This window comes from Ochlerotatus camptorhynchus, unplaced genomic scaffold (genome assembly GCF_037179485.1).
Source record: "Ochlerotatus camptorhynchus isolate MF236.1 unplaced genomic scaffold, CSIRO-AGI_Acam_v1.1 ptg000665l, whole genome shotgun sequence".
Lineage (NCBI taxonomy): Eukaryota > Metazoa > Arthropoda > Insecta > Diptera > Culicidae > Ochlerotatus > Ochlerotatus camptorhynchus.
In genome coordinates, this window is record NW_027041144.1 from 12574 (window position 1) to 28737 (window position 16164).

A 16164-nucleotide genomic window follows, 5' to 3' on the forward strand; every position below is an offset into this window, starting at 1 on the left:
AAATAAACATGATTTTCTGTTTACTTTCACAACTTTCTTAACTTAGGGCATAGAGAAAAAGATGAATTCTCATGTGATTTTAGTGATGGATTTTGATCCAAGTTTGAAATTGACCACTTCCCTGGAGGTTTCCAGAAAATGACAGGATGTGGGCGACGTGATCATGGCTATTCCTATTGACTGCCATTAAACAGGTTGTTGAATTTCAATGTGATACCTTTATCACATTACGGTTTTTTATGACACTAAGCCCTGCGGGATTCCCAAGCGTACAAATGGTACCATGAGAAAATATCTGAAAGACGTGATTTGAATTATTGGACAGTTAGTTTTGCTGAATTGTTGAACCGGGTTACCCAACAAACAATTTTGGCTGCAGTTTAGCTTATAGAGCCAAAATTTGCCTTATGCAGCGTTTTTTTGCCTGTATAAGCTAAGCTGCAGCTAAAATTGTTTGTTGGGTAATTACTGTAAACATTGACTTTGGTGCCCTCGCCACATATGTTTGGCCCTGGGCCCCAGTTAACATTAACAAGGCCCTGTTTTCCAGGTACTATTCTGGATGTGGCCAAAATCTGACATGAGCCAAAATCTATCATGCGACAAATCAACCCACATTGACTACACCTGGTCATGTGCCGGCCCAGAAAGTGACCAAAATCCGACAACTCAAATCCCAATAGTTATATTGTTTTTTCTCTTGATTTGTCGATTTCCCGTCGATCTTGTTTTCCGTGCTAAGCACCAATGCTACCGACGCCAGGGAGGCAGCTCCCACACCTGTACCTTACCTATCGACTCATCAACTCATGAACCGGGGACCAACGGCTTTCCTTCCCTTCCGAATGAAGGCGTGATCAGAGATGTTGTGTCTCAGAACATTCCGGCGGCGCCGACTGGGATTGAACTCAGGCCTGCTGGGGTGAGATGTAATCACGCTTACCACTACACCACCGGTGAGGCTATATTGTTAAATGATAATGTTATATTACAAGTCCAGGAAATTTTATCTGCTTGGAAACTAAACAAGGAAAGCACGTCTTCATCAACAACGAATCCAGTGCTGAAAACTCGATATATTCGCTACTACACCGAACGCCAAATTCAATTTATGGATTTACCACCGACAAACCGACATGACACTTAAGTTTGACTTATGCCCGAAAATCGTGAACGGCCGATTTAAATGTTCAGTGATCCGAACTGTCAACACCGTAGGATTTTTTTTAGCTAGATAAAAATAATTTGTCCAGAATAGATCAGACACGAACTAATTCATAACTTTTGCATGCAGATTTATGGCTTAGCTAAATATTTCCCGCGAACACGGAGCCAGATGTCAGTAGTGTGCTTTGGTCAGAAATTTTATTGTTTTCGCTATGGTTATTCATGTCGGTTTGTCGGTGGATTTACCTCAACATTCTTCAGGGAGTCTGACCACTTGCTCAAAGGTACCTGCCACATGTATGAACAACGAAGTTTTGGATACTCATTATGACTTCCATCAATCTTGTATTTCAATTCTCATGTATCATACCATCCGTATCTCCCGAACCAGTTGAGTGATTCATAAAATCTGGTCTATAGTAAAAATACCATTAATTTTGTGGTTTTGTATAATTATGTGCAGTGTTTGCCAAGAAAAACGTCTTCTAAAATTTAAAAGTACAAAACACATATTTACATTGCCAGCGTATCAATAATTTTAACGGCGGCATATCAAAAATCATCACGGCGGTGCGGCGTCTCAAAAACTTTGGCGACGGTTGCGTGTAAAAAAGTGTCAGCGGCGGCGGCGTGGTGCAGTGGCGCACAGGTCTAGATGAGACCATCCCACGTAGAGGCGTAATTATCGTCTTCAATATCTATAGACTCGAGAGGGCTTCTTTGCCTCCCCTTCGAGCAACTGCAAGAGGTATTGCAGTATGGCGACCGTTGGTAAATCCGCATTGGAGTGGATCATGGACAAGAAAGCGTCTCGGAATGACAACCAACGTGAGAATTCGCCATTGAAACGTGGCAGATCGATCTGTGGTAAACAGAGGTGGAAGGTGATTGGCGGGACGACAATGGATGTATTCAGCTGTTGACTAGTATCGGCGGGACGCCGGAAATCTTTCCCGGTGCAAAAACGATGCTCGAATTCCACTCTTTTCGCCAGATGAGCATCCAGTTCGTCAGAATCTAGTCTTTCAATGGTGTCTTGCTCGGTCCCACGAATCAAGCCGTACTTGCACTTGACAGGAGTCTCGTTCTGCTTCGAAGCTTTTGACGAACTTATCCACTGAATTTCAGGATTACCAAAAACGATTTTTTGCTAGATTAGACGATCAGTCAGAAGATGTTGACTCTCTCGAAGGCATTTTAACGGAAATCGAACGGAAAGGTAAGCTATAATTCGAAAACAAATCTCCTTCCTGACGCGAGCTATACGTTTCTTCGTGAAACCGAACCGGCGGGGCAAAACAAATCGATCGAATCAAATCCTTCCCGTCGCGGTGTACTGGCTTTCACGACGAAATAAGCGAACGGAAATGGGACGTTTTTAAATGAAAACGATAATCCTTCCCGTCGCGAACAATCCCACTTCTACGCGGTCTCGTACGCGCTATCGCAATCAAGGACGCGAAACGATTTTCCACTTGAATTACGTACCGTCTTCCACCAAAATGCCTGATGTCTTTTCGATTTCCAGCTCCCGTGATTGCTCCTCGAATGGTCTCCGGATCTACTACCAAAACGTGCGTGGGCTGAGGACTTAAATCGAATTGTTTTTCCTGGCTGTTGCGGAGGCCGAATATGATTTGATTGTGCTGACGGAAACGTGGCTGGACGACCGAATTTACTCATCGCAACTTTTCGGGTCACTCTATTCCGTCTTCAGAACTGAGCGGTCTTCCCTATACAGTCAAAAATCGCGCAGTGGCGGATTCCTGATTGCAGTATCAACGGGACTAGCCAGCTACGTAAGTACGTAACCCATTTCCAGTCAACTGGAACAGCTGTGGATTGTCGTAGAACTTCCACAAAGCAAGCTTAGTGTAGGCGCAATCTACCTGCCCCCCGACCGCAAAAACAACTTCACGATCATCCGTGAGCATGTGGAATCGTTAGGCTCGATTTCTTCTCAATTAAGTCCCTGCTCTCCCGCTTTCGTATTTGGCGACTACAATCAAGCTGGTTTGCAGTGGCGCTTTACAGACAGTGGCACACTTTTAATTGATCCACTGCGTTCGCATATGCCGGTTGCTTGCTGTGCTCTTTTGGACGGTTTTAACTTTTACGGGTTCACACAAGCGAATACTTTTCCGAGCCGAAATGGACGTTTGCTAGATCTTGTCCTGGCAAATGATTCCGCATTATCGGGCACTTCTGTTTCCTTGCCGGTCGAGCCACTGATTGATCTAGATGCCGATCCTCCCGCTCTCGTCGTGTCATTTAGTTTACCTTCGCCGATTATTTTTACGCCGTGATCTGAGTGCTACTCTTTGGACTTTCGCCGAGCTGATTAGGTTCAATGACGTTTATATAAGGTCTGGGCCAAAGGGCTTATTGGTGTTAGTGAAATGTGCAAATGTTTAGTGGTGTTCGTATTTTATTGCAATGTTTATCTTTTTACACGAAACAGCTGTTGTCAGTGACGTATTTCTATCTGTTCTCAGTATGTTGGCAGTGACGTATTTCTATCTGTTCGCAGATGTTCAGCAATGTTTACAACATTTTTGCTTCTAACACCAGCAAGCTGCCTGTTGGCCCAGACCTTATATAAATGTCATTGGATTAGGTTTTTTTTAGGTGATTAGGTGAACAATGCTCTTGCAGAATTTGTTTGGCAATTTATCGAAACAGCCGCTAGCGTGAACGATGCTGTTGATTTTTTTCAGTGCTGCAGTGGAAGATGCTTTGTTCCGCATTGTGCCAGCATGACGACCCCCGCAAAAGCCTGCATGGTCTAACGCACGCCTACGCGTGCTAAAACGTCAACGCTCTGCCGTTATTCGAAAGTATTGTAACTCTCGCTCGCCGCACTACAAACGACAACACGTGAGACGCACGGAAGCGCACCTTCGCACGAATCCGAAAAGTTTTTGGTCGTTTGTCAACTCCAAACGGAAGGAATCCGGGTTGCCTTGTTCCATGTTTCTCGGGAATGACTCGGCTAATAACGAAAGAGAAAAAGGCGACTTGTTTGCTCGTCATTTCAGGCAAGTGTTACACGATTTCTCCGCTTCGCCGGTCTAAGTTCTGGATGCTACTGTTGGGATGCCACGTGATGTGTTTAGTTTCGATATTCCGCGCATTTCAGAAGACATGGTGATAGCCGCAACACGCAAATTGAAGCTCTCGTTCGCCGCCGGACCTGACGGCATTCCGTCATCAGTTCTAAAACGTTGTGTAGCCAATCTCTGCCTTCCACTTGCGAGGCTATTCAATCTCTCGGAACAGCAATGTGAGTTCCCCGGCCGTTGGAAAGTTTCTTATCTGTTCCCAGTCTACACAAAAGGAGATAAACAGAATGTCGTAAATTATCGTGGAATCACCTCCCTGTGTGCCTGCTCAAAACTGTTCGAGATTATCATAAATGATGCTCTGTTCACGTGTTGCAAAAATTATATCGATACAGAACAACTGTCGCGTCAACTGTGGATTGGTTCAGATATTACTTGGTGAATCGCTATGTACGGGTTAAGATTGGCGCGTCGGAATCGGATGTTTTATCAAACAACTCGGGAGTTCCACAAGGCAGTAACCTAGGACCGCTACTGTTTTCGACTTTTTTTTAACGACGTCGCCTTTCTGATACCATCAGGATGCAGCCGTTTTCTATGCAGACGGACTGTTGGGATCTCCAGAATATGTTAGATATTTTTGCAGACTGGTGCTCAAGAAATTTGATGAGTCTCTACTGCTCGCTTGTGCGAACCTTATTGGAGTCAAGTTTAGTTGTTTGATGCCCTTTCTATGCTAGCTGGATTACTAGAATTGAATCCGTTCAACGCAAGTTTGTGAGATATACTCTTCGTTTCCTCAACTGGCGTGACCCAACAAACTTACCACCGTACGAGGAGCGTTGCCGTCTTCTGGGAATCGAACCAATAAAGGTGAGACGGACGGTCGCTCAAGCCATTTTCGCTGGAAAGCTGCTTACGGGTGACATTGACTGTGCAACACTGCTGGCTCAGCTAAATATGTATGCCCCTGAGAGGCCTCTTCGTCAACGCGACTTTCTGTTAGCCGGCAATTCAACAACTTTATATGTTCGACTTCAATGTATCAGCTGACGTGTTTCGTCATCGGTTACTTGGCCTTTCCGTTGACCGTAACTATTTAGTTTAAGTCATTTAGACATTGTCAGATGTCAAAGCAAGGCTAGAGGTGGCTGGGTTCAATTCCCGGTTCGGTCTAGGATTTTTTCGGGTTGGAAAATTTCTCGACTTCCCTGGGCATAGAAGTATGATTGTACTTGCCACACGAATGCAAAAATGGTACAGGCATCGAAAGTTCCCAAATTAATAACTGTGGAAGTGCATCTCGAACACTAAATTGAGAGCACGCAATAAGCTAATATGCGATATGCAATAAGCTTGAAATGCGAAGAAGAAATAGTTTTTCAGTAGCCTTTCTTCACAATGACGCTGAACTAGCATCGAAAATGGCTTTTCAGGTGGAAATTTGGGGCAATCACATTAATTTACGCACACGATAGCACAATTGGCTGCAACCGTTTGTTCGATTGTTCTTCACGCACAATCACTACCGTGTATCTGCGATGGAAATAACTTTTCAGCTCGATGACGCGAATTTGTTCCCGTATAATGGCCACGGCTAACCAGTTCGACTGGTCACACAAAAAAGTTCTATTTTCACCGGCACTACGGTACACTCCGGCTCGAAGGACCAAATGTTCGAGTAGCAAACTTTTGCCGGCCACCAAAGGTCTTTCTTCGCTGACGATTAGCTTTGCCGATCGTGGTTGAGAAGTGGCGAATGTATGTGAGCTTTTCATCCAACATGACACCGAGGTCTTTAACGCGATCGACACGTTGAACTGCAGTCCCAGCAGCGTTATAATCAAATAAAACGGCAGTCCTAGTTCGACGAAAACTAATTACGCAGCACTTTGAGACGCACAGGATCATAAAATTACGATCACACCAATCATTAAAGATTTCAAGAAGATTTTGTAGTTCTAAACAGTCGGCATAGCCACGACTAGGTAAATCTTCAAGTCATCGGCAAAAAACAATTTACCTCCACGTAGTAGAATAAACGTTACATCGTTCAAAAATAAAGAGAAGATCAGTGGTCCCAAAGTGCTACCCTGTGGAACTCCTGATCTGTTCGAGAAACAGTACGATGAGTAGTTTCCAATGCTTACAGTAACTTCACGTTGCACGAGGTACGATCTAAGCCAGCTGCAGAAGGAAACAGAACATCCAATTTGTTCAAGCTTTGATAGCAGAACATCGTGCACAATTCTATCAACGCAAATGCATTTTCCATACAGGAAAGAAACCACGGTGACATGTACTTATGTAATGCAAACAATCTCTCATTTATCAGCGACTCAAACAACTTAGATTCAACCCTAAGAGGAAGAGGTGACAATTGGCTTCTTCCTCTTTTATTTCTATCTCTATCTCTATCTTTAGCTATCCCTATCTCTATCTTACGCACATGAAATCGGCCAATCTGGAGCTGGTTCACGTTTGACAGAAAAGTGGTTCATTTTCGCCCCCGTATTATCACCTCTTCTCTTAGATTCAACCCCAAGCGAGGTAATTCCACGGTAGTTTTCCACATTGCGTTTGTCTCCTTTCTTGAAAACAGGGAACACAGACAAACAGACGTAACACTTTGAAAAAGTTTTTCTTGAAAACATAGTATCTCAAAACATAGTAACCTCAGTAACGACATCTCTCGGGCTTCTCGCGGAAAACAAGCTTGCTCGCTAACTCGCTAACAATATTGCATACAAGTTTTATAATATGTATAGAAACGTCAAAGCGATCCGATGCCAGCGCTGCGGCGAGTAGTTCGCGGATCATATAATATTCAAATCAACCGTTAAATGCGTTAACGAAGATACACAATGAAGAGTTACGTCTGTTTGTCTGTGGTAGAGCGTTTCCATAGTGCGGGAATTTTCTGTTGACGAAGTGACAGGTTGAATAACAAGGATAACGGAGCAGCTAAGATATCGGAGCATTTTTTTAGGACAGCAGATGGAATAACACTCGGACCTGGTGAAAATGAGGATTTGATTTTACTCATCACAGAGATAACCATTTGTACATCTACGGCAAAAACATCCATGTTTACGACGTTGGTTGGCACATCACGGACGGCTCGCTCAATTTCTGCTTGCGATGGGGAGTCATTCGAGAAGACGCTTAAGAAATGCCTAGCATAGGCTGCATTTGTCCTCAGTTGTCAATGCTACGTCATTGCCGAGAAACATTTTTGACGGCAGTCCAGTTTCCTTCCTCTTAGTATTCACAAACGACCAGAATCCCTTGGGGTGGCATTGCAGATTATGTTGAGTAGGTTGAGTACGAATTACATACCTCTTGTAAAGAAGCTTGTTGTAGTGGCGATAATCATTGCTGGCAATTGAAAAATTTCGTTTGGTAAGGGTACATCGTCGATGAGTGAGAGCACGGAGAGCTCTTGATCGCACTCGTTTCAGGTTGCGGAGAGTAGCGTTAGACCAAGGCGGGTTTCTTGGAGGTAGGCACTTCGGTACTGAAGCACAACCACAGTCGCGCAAAAGACTATTATAGCGAGCGACTGCTGTATCGATATCAAGGTCATTCAACACGTTTCTGTTGCTCCGGGACAAAGAACGCCTCAACAAACGGAAATCGGTCTTCCGGAAATTGAGCCGAGTGGCAGTCATGGTTTCATCAAAACGAATGTGAGATCCGTTTGCGATCGATATATCCAAAGCAGGGTGGAAATTGTCAAGAGGAACGATGACGTCAGGCGCAAGTCACTGGCGGGAATGGCTCGACTGTGGCGGGGGCCTCGGAGGCTTCCATGATGCCAACGGCAATGCGTCCCAGTAAACAAACAGAAGTTGATTCATCATAATGGTGTACGTCGTCAATCTTCGGCAGGACTAGATCAGAGGATCTGAATGCTTCTTCCGGTGAATTTTCTGTGGAGCGTCTCGGATTCTGGTATGGTGGGGCTGGTATACTGTTAATGTCATCTTCAGACCACAATTGTCAAGGAGCAGACATATACAATGGCACTCTGGAAAGCAATAATTTTTCAGACAGAGCAGTTGTTGCTTGCTGATTGTACTTGGAGTTTGGTAGACCCCCTCTTCTAACTCAAACACAGGGCTGGGACGACTGTTGAACTCTGACAGCATAGGCTCGACTGCGATGATAGGATCAGGGGCTTCCACAAGGCTAGTTGCAAGTGTGCGTCCGAGTGTCGTGTTGAATAAAGCAGGTTGTGCTTTTATCGAAAATGATCGGCTGTAAGCATAACACATTTCAGGAAGTGGATTGTTCGAAATAATGTCATACTTGCCTGAGATAGGGTTTTGGAAGTTCCCTTCTTCAAATCCAAACACAGGACAGGGACGGCTGGAGGTCGCTGGCAGGAATAACTCAACTGTTATGGATGAATTGGGGGCTTCCATAATACATATGGCAGGCGTACGTCCCGGTGTCCAACTAGGGTCCATTACGAAGGAGTTCATTGTTGAATTTTGAATAGAAGTGATAATCGTTTCAGGGACGGAATTATTCAGAAAGCGATCATACTTGCCTGCGGTTGGATTTTGGAAGACCCCGAAAGATTAATTTAATTAATCTTAGATAGCACTGTCATGTGCATCCCTGCAAACAACCATGTCAATAACCCAATCGTAAACAAGTTCAAATTACACAGAATGTAATTGCAACCATCCACTTTCCTCTCCCCGCTTGAGACCTAGACCGATGTGCAAACGAAAGGTTTCACGTTGGGCAGTCGGGTAGGACCAACACGTCACCAAAAGTGCAGACCTTGTGAAGATGCATATTTTGGGTATCGACACTCCAATCGTCTCATTATTACACATAGATTAACTAGGATAAGCAAAAACATGTAAATGCTATACAAACCAAATAATTCTGAATACACGAACGAATTTTATCGATCATCAGTCAAACTCTCTCTTTACTGCGGTCCTTACTGGTAGATACTTTTATAAGTCTACCATAGTTTGGACACCGCATATTCAAAGAAAGCCCTTCTCCAATTGATGTCTGCTCGATTGAACCATGTATGCTCAAACCTGCTACAGCAACTGCGGTTAAATGCGCGAGCAATTGCTCGCGCGAGCAAACCAAAATGCCGATAGGGCACATACAGCGGCACGTCTGCATGTTGTACCGCTGTATCGCGCGAGCAAAAATTTGTGTGCAGCGGAATATGGCACGTTGTTTGTTTGCAGCAGCACAAACAGGGCTATAATCCGCTGAGCACAAAGTTTTGCTCGCGCGATGCAGCGGTACGTGACAAGAAATTAATTATGAAATAAATTATTACACTGATAACATTTCAATACAAGAACTGAAAATTGTTTAAACAGATGAGATGGTATAAATATACCATATATTGGAATAAACTAATATCTAACACCTATTACGGTAATCAAAGCAGTAAACGATTTTGTAGCCCAGTTATAAGGTAGCCGGGTTGAAAAGATGTTTTTACTTTCCATTCCAGTGCGTCTGTGTATATTTAAAAAATATATATATAAATATGGACAGTACACACTACATAACGAAGACTAGCCCCTCCCCCTCCCCCAAGGCGCACACGTAGTTGATGGTCAGCTCCTAAACGCTATGGAAAATCAATTGAAAGAACCTTCAAACGTAAATCGGCCAGGCGTTCGTGATAATCAAAAACATTATAGGACGCAACATGTTTCTATGCTTCGGAAGAGCATAGCATGAGCATTCACTGTGCGATACTGTATCAGAGATAGAAGACCCCCGGGTAGCTGCTACATTAAATAAATTCAATCAACCTAAACTACAATTTCTCAATAATAATGTGATGGAAATTGATGGAAATGAATCATGGAAAAGAATAATGTTATGGAAATTAAAAGAAAAGAATTAATGGAAGAGTAAAAAATGCAAATTTTTGAAAAACTCAATTACATGCTACCAGAAACTTTTTCCATACATGGATTTGATTAAATTAAATTTTATCCTAACACCGGTCTAGCGGCAATCGAAACATAACAAAGAGGGGAAATCAAAAAATCGTGTCATCATATCAAAGTTGAAAAGTGTGACAATATGGTAACATGGTTTTTCCATTTTCCGACTTTATATTTTTTTATTGCCGCAAAGTCGGTGGTAGGATAAAATTAATGTTTTTTTTAATAAATACGTATTTTTGTGAATTTTGCAGGGCTCTGGGGAAAAACCAAAAACGCCATCTTGTTTGTTTGCATTTTTTCAACTTACTCTGACAATATGGTAACATGGTTTTTCCATTTTCCGACTTTATATTTTTTTTATTGCCGCAAAGTCGGTGGTAGGATAAAATTATTTTTTTTTTAATAAATACGTATTTTTGTGAATTTTGCAGGGCTCTGGGGAAAAACCAATAATGCCATCTTGTTTGTATGGATTTTTTCAACTTCCTGTGACAATATGGTAACATGGTTTTTCCATTTTCCGACTTAATATTTTTTTATTGCCGCAAAGTCGGTGGTAGGAAAAAATTAATGTTTTTTTTTAATAAATACGTATTTTTGTGAATTTTGCAGGGCTCTGGGGAAAAACCAATAACGCCATCTTGTTTGTATGGATTTTTTCAACTTACTGTGACAATATGGTAACATGGTTTTTCCATTTTCCGACTTTATATTTTTTTTCTGGTTTTTAATTTTTTTAATGCCGCAAAGTAAAGTGGAGATCTGTCTAATATCAGGGCTACACTTTTGCCTGGGGCAAACAGCCGGGTAGTTTGCTTGCCGCTCAACAGACGACTATGTGTATCAAATGAAAACCGTCCTTTTCATGGCGACAAACACAATTCCCTTTAAACCAACATCATCACCAAAACGGTCCTTCGGAGGGCCATGCAATATCAAAACGGCTCTTTTCCGAGCCACAAGCCATAGTTTTCAAAGAAAGATTTAGTTTGGAATATTTTCTAACACAAGAATTATTACACATGAACTGAAAAATAATGTTATTAGCAATAAACCGATTTGTATCTATAAAGTATATTACTAAATTTTGGCTTCGCGTTTATTTTTCTGTATACACCGCTTGGGTTTTTTAAACTCAAATTTAAGTTATTTTACCTCTCTCCGTTTCTTTCCCACTCACTATTGTTGTCAAAAACAGAACGAGTAATTTATCCTGGCTTGTAAAGCCGTAGTTAAATGCAATCAATTTAGAATCGATTAACTCAAATTGGAGTTACCGTATGAAACATGGTATATGAGTGAAAAGAACTTAATTTTGGGTTGTTTTGAATTTCTGTGTTGATTATTTTTCTGTGCGCTAGTGCCGCTGTACATTGATTTATTTGCGCCGCTGTAAACCATGCCCTATCAGCGAATTCGCCTACGATTTGCTCGCGCGAAACATTGCTTGCGCATTTATTCTGGCTGCTACAGCACCATTACCAACATATCAATAGATTTGAAACTCAATAGATTTGAAACTTAAATAGGGGAAATGACGGCTTCGGCATGCCAGACTATTTTCGGCAACCCAAATTGAAACACTATTTTCACTGGATTTTCTTACGAAAACACTTCGCTGAATGCATGCAAACGATTCTTTATGCTTTCAGCTTCAATTTGACTATATTTTTACCACTGAGAAAAAGCAATCTAGCAGGGTTTTCTTGAAATGAAACACACGCACTACAAATTGTAGCTGATTTCGAGTTGCCGATAATAGAACAGCAGATTTACATGCAGTTCAAATGGAACGGTTGCCGAAGAAAAATTGGTTGCCGACAATACTCGCTCTCACTAGAGAAGATTGGAGCTTTGTAAAAGCGTTTCAAAACAGTTTTTGACAATTCTTTCGACTGAAATTGTTAGAGCAGCTGGCAGCAAAAGATTGTAAACAAACCAATACTGCATATGTGTGCGTTCCTTAGATAAAAAATTAAAGGGTTGTGTCCTAGACACGACCGCAGTATGACGTAGAACCACACAAAATTGATGTTTGATTTTCAAGTATTTCAATGTTTCGGTTATGGTTGACTCAAAACAATTTACACATTTTTCTTGACAAATATCCATGTGAAATTCCACATGATTTTCATTTGACCACACATAAACAGAATCCACTCAGAAGTACACACAAAGATGAATACTAAGATGAAACTGTCGGAAGAAAAACTTTCTATTTTAGTGTCCTCTTTCACGGTCCCTTTCATCCAATGAATACCCCCCGTATTCAAGGTAATTTTGTGGTTTTGTTGCCTCTTTGGTAGAGATGAAATCGCGCCTAACTTTTCAAAATGTCCTATCTAACATTTCACTCTTTTCGAGAAAAACGAGGTTGAAGATTGACAAAATCTTTTTTGATACTATTTTAAACCAAATCAACTTTTGACATTTTTAAGACCTTTAATAGTAAAATGCGATAGTAAAATTGAAATTGAAATTATAATCTACCCGTTTCATACATTTTTTTCATACGTGAAAAATGTTACATAGGACATTTTGCTCTTGTCAGGTGTACATTGGACATGTTATATAGGACGTTTTGTTATAATCACAGTTACATAGGTCATTTATGTTTTCAACATTATTTGTTTGTTCTTAAGCATTATGAGTGTATAATTTAAGTTATACGAGTTAAACCAACAATATGAGTATTGGACAATGCATCAACTTTTATTTTACGATATATCGCAACACTGCCCACAGATTGTTTTGGTCGATCGTTGGTGGTCGCGTGAGCTGCTTTTTATTTGATAACAGTGTTATTTTAGGGGCTGTTCACTAACTACGTAGATAGCTTTTCGGTATTCTTGACCCCCCCCCCCCCTACCCATGCGTAGACAATTTTCAATATAAAAATTTTAAAATTTGTATGGGCCGTGGATAATTGTCATTGATAATTGGTTAGGAGAGGTTGTTGAGGGGTGGGGTGATTGTTGTGAAGGAGGAGGGAGATAGGTTGTTGTGAAAGGAGGAGGGGGTTTACAACATTACATTTCCTCATTGTGGTCACGCTGTGATCCACCTTTAGCCGCTGATTTGGTCCTGCTTACTGCAGGACCAAGTGCCACGCCGTCCGAAGCGAAAATGAGCAAAAGCAGTTAGTTAGTTAGTTTAAATGATCTTTATTTTAGTTTAACTTGGACGATTACCATATAAATGTTTTACTAAGTGATTTAATTGCTTTCTTCATCTTTAGGTATGGGCAAAATTTAAAATTTGTTTTACAGGATTAGTCCTAGACTTAGTACACGGTCGACCACCTTGGTGGGATTGGTTTGTTTTGTTTTTAGAATTTGAAGAGAAACTACTTAATACTACTATTTACAGCTTAAAACTAACCTACTCTACTATATACACTTAACCTACTATGTACAAATTGCTTATTAAAGCATGTTCAGAAAGATTGCATTTTTGAATAAATTTAGTTGTCATATCATCAATTTTGGAATCTACTTTGGGAATTTCTGCCTCTTGATGGAGGTCTGCTATTCTTGTGTCGAATGGACGATCTAGGATCATCCTCAACACTCTATTCTGTGCAACCTGGATTTTGTTCCTGTGGGTCTGAGCGCACGATTCCCACACCGGGGCGGCATAGAAGATCGTGGGGGCTATGATCTGTTTGTAAACAGCCAGTTTGTTTTGCCTTGAGAGGCGGGATCTGCGGCAAATGAGCGGATACAAACACCTAACCAAGGCGGAGCACTTAACTAGGGTTTTCTCTATGTGCGAGCGGAACAGGAGCTTCTCATCGAACAACATCCCGAGATAAGTAACATCAGTGGACCACTCGACCCTTGTACCATCCATTATTACGGTACAGGAGGGAGACGGTTTAAGTTTTGGTGATTGTCTGTGAAGGAACATGATCGCTTGGGTTTTCGAGGCGTTGATTTTGATTTTCCACGAGGTGGCATAATCAGTAAAGGTGTCAAGGCATCGTTGCAGCTTGTTCGTAATTTCACGAGGCATCCTACCCTTGACGGCTATCGCGGTGTCATCTGCGAACAGAAAGAACACGCAACCGTCTCCTAGAGGAGGGATGTCCGACGTGTAGATGCTGTAAAGCAGTGGTCCCAGCAGACTCCCTTGCGGAACACCTGCTGGGATCGGAAATTGTCCCGAAAGGGAACTATTCAACGACACCCTGAACGACCTTTGCTGGAGATAGTTACGGGTGATTTTCACAAGGTATGGTGGAAAGTTGGAGTTACAAAGCTTGTATATAAGTCCGTCGTGCCAGACATTGTCAAACGCCTTTTCGACGTCTAACAAGGCCATGGCTGTGGACTTGGATACAGCTTTGTTACTTCGGATGTTATTCATCACCCGCACTAGCTGATGATTGGTGGAATGCCCCTTGCGGAACCCGAACTGTTCCGGAAGAAGAATGTCATGTTCCTCCACAAACTTGTTTAGTCGGCTGAGGATCAATTTTTCGAATGAGCAAAAGCATGACACCAGCGCTGTTTTATATCTTTTCCGGTTCAGAACCTGATAGGATTTCCCGCAGTTTTTTTATGAATGGGGCGGAGCAGAAAGTTTCTTTTGATCAGAATATGTAAAATAGGATGGACTTTGGATGTTAATATAATTACATATATAGAGGCACCAGATATGTTTCACCGTCAGTTGTGTGTAATTCACCAACTAAATGGCATCGAACACGTCTTTCAAGCAATTTGTGTTCAAATTTGAATGTTTCGGTGTGGGAAGAAATTAAGGGAAAACTTGTTTTTACTAATAATTGGGGTTTGTTTAAAATTTATTTCCCGGAAAAAAGTGATCGTCAAGGTCCATGTCTTTTTCGGGTTATTGTTGCGGGGTGGGGGTGTTAGGAGAGGTATTTGAGGGGTGGGGGGGTTTGGAAAGGTTGTTGATGAGTGTGGTGGGGGGGGTTAGGAGAGGTTGTTGAGGGGGAGAGATTGTTCTGAAGGGGGGAGGGGGAGAAATTGTTGTGAAGGGGGGAGGGGGAGAAATTGTTGTGAAGGGGAGAGGGGGAGAGGTTGTTGTGAAAGGGGGAGGTGGTTTACATCATTATTTTTCCTCATTGTGGTCACGCCGTGATCCACCTTTAGCCGCTGATTTGGTCTGCTTACTGCAGGACCAAGTATCACGCCGTCCGAAGCGAAAATAAGCAAAAGCATGACACCAGCGCTGTTTTATATCTTTTCCGGTTCAGAACCTGATAGGATTTCCCGCAGTTTTTTATGAATGGGGCGGAGCTGAAAGTTTCTTTTGTGCAGAATATGTAAAATAGGATGGACTTTGGATGTTAATATAATTGCATATATAGAGGCACCAGATATGTTTTACAGTCAGTTGTTGGTAGTTCATCGAGTGTATGTCTCCTATAAAGCAATATTTTTGTTGAAAATGTTGGCTCTGCACGTAAAAAAATAATTGTTTATACATTATTAGGGCTTGCTTAAAATTTATTTCCCGAAAAAAAAAATGATCGTCAAAGTCCATGTCTCTTTCGGGTTATTGTTGAGGAGGAGGGGGAGGGGGTTGTTATGCGGGAGGGGGTTTTACATGCACGTTTTTTCAAGTCTCATCCCTCATTGTGGTGGACACGCCGTGATCCACCTTTAGCCGCTGACCGAGTCCTGCTTGATGCAGGACCTAGTGCCAAGCGGTGCCGAAGCGGTAATGAGCAGAGGCAGTTAATTAGTTAGTTAAATGATCTTTATTTTAGTTTAACTTGGACGATTACCATATAAATTTTTACTAAGTGATTTAATTGCTTTCTTCATCTTTAGGTATGGGCAAAATTTAAAATTTGTTTTACAGGATTAGTCCTAGACTTAGTACACGGTCGACCACCTTGGTGGGATTGGTTTGTTTTGTTTTTAGAATTTGAAGAGAAACTACTTAATACTACTATTTACAGCTTAAAACTAACCTACTCTACTATATACACTTAACCTACTATGTACAAATTG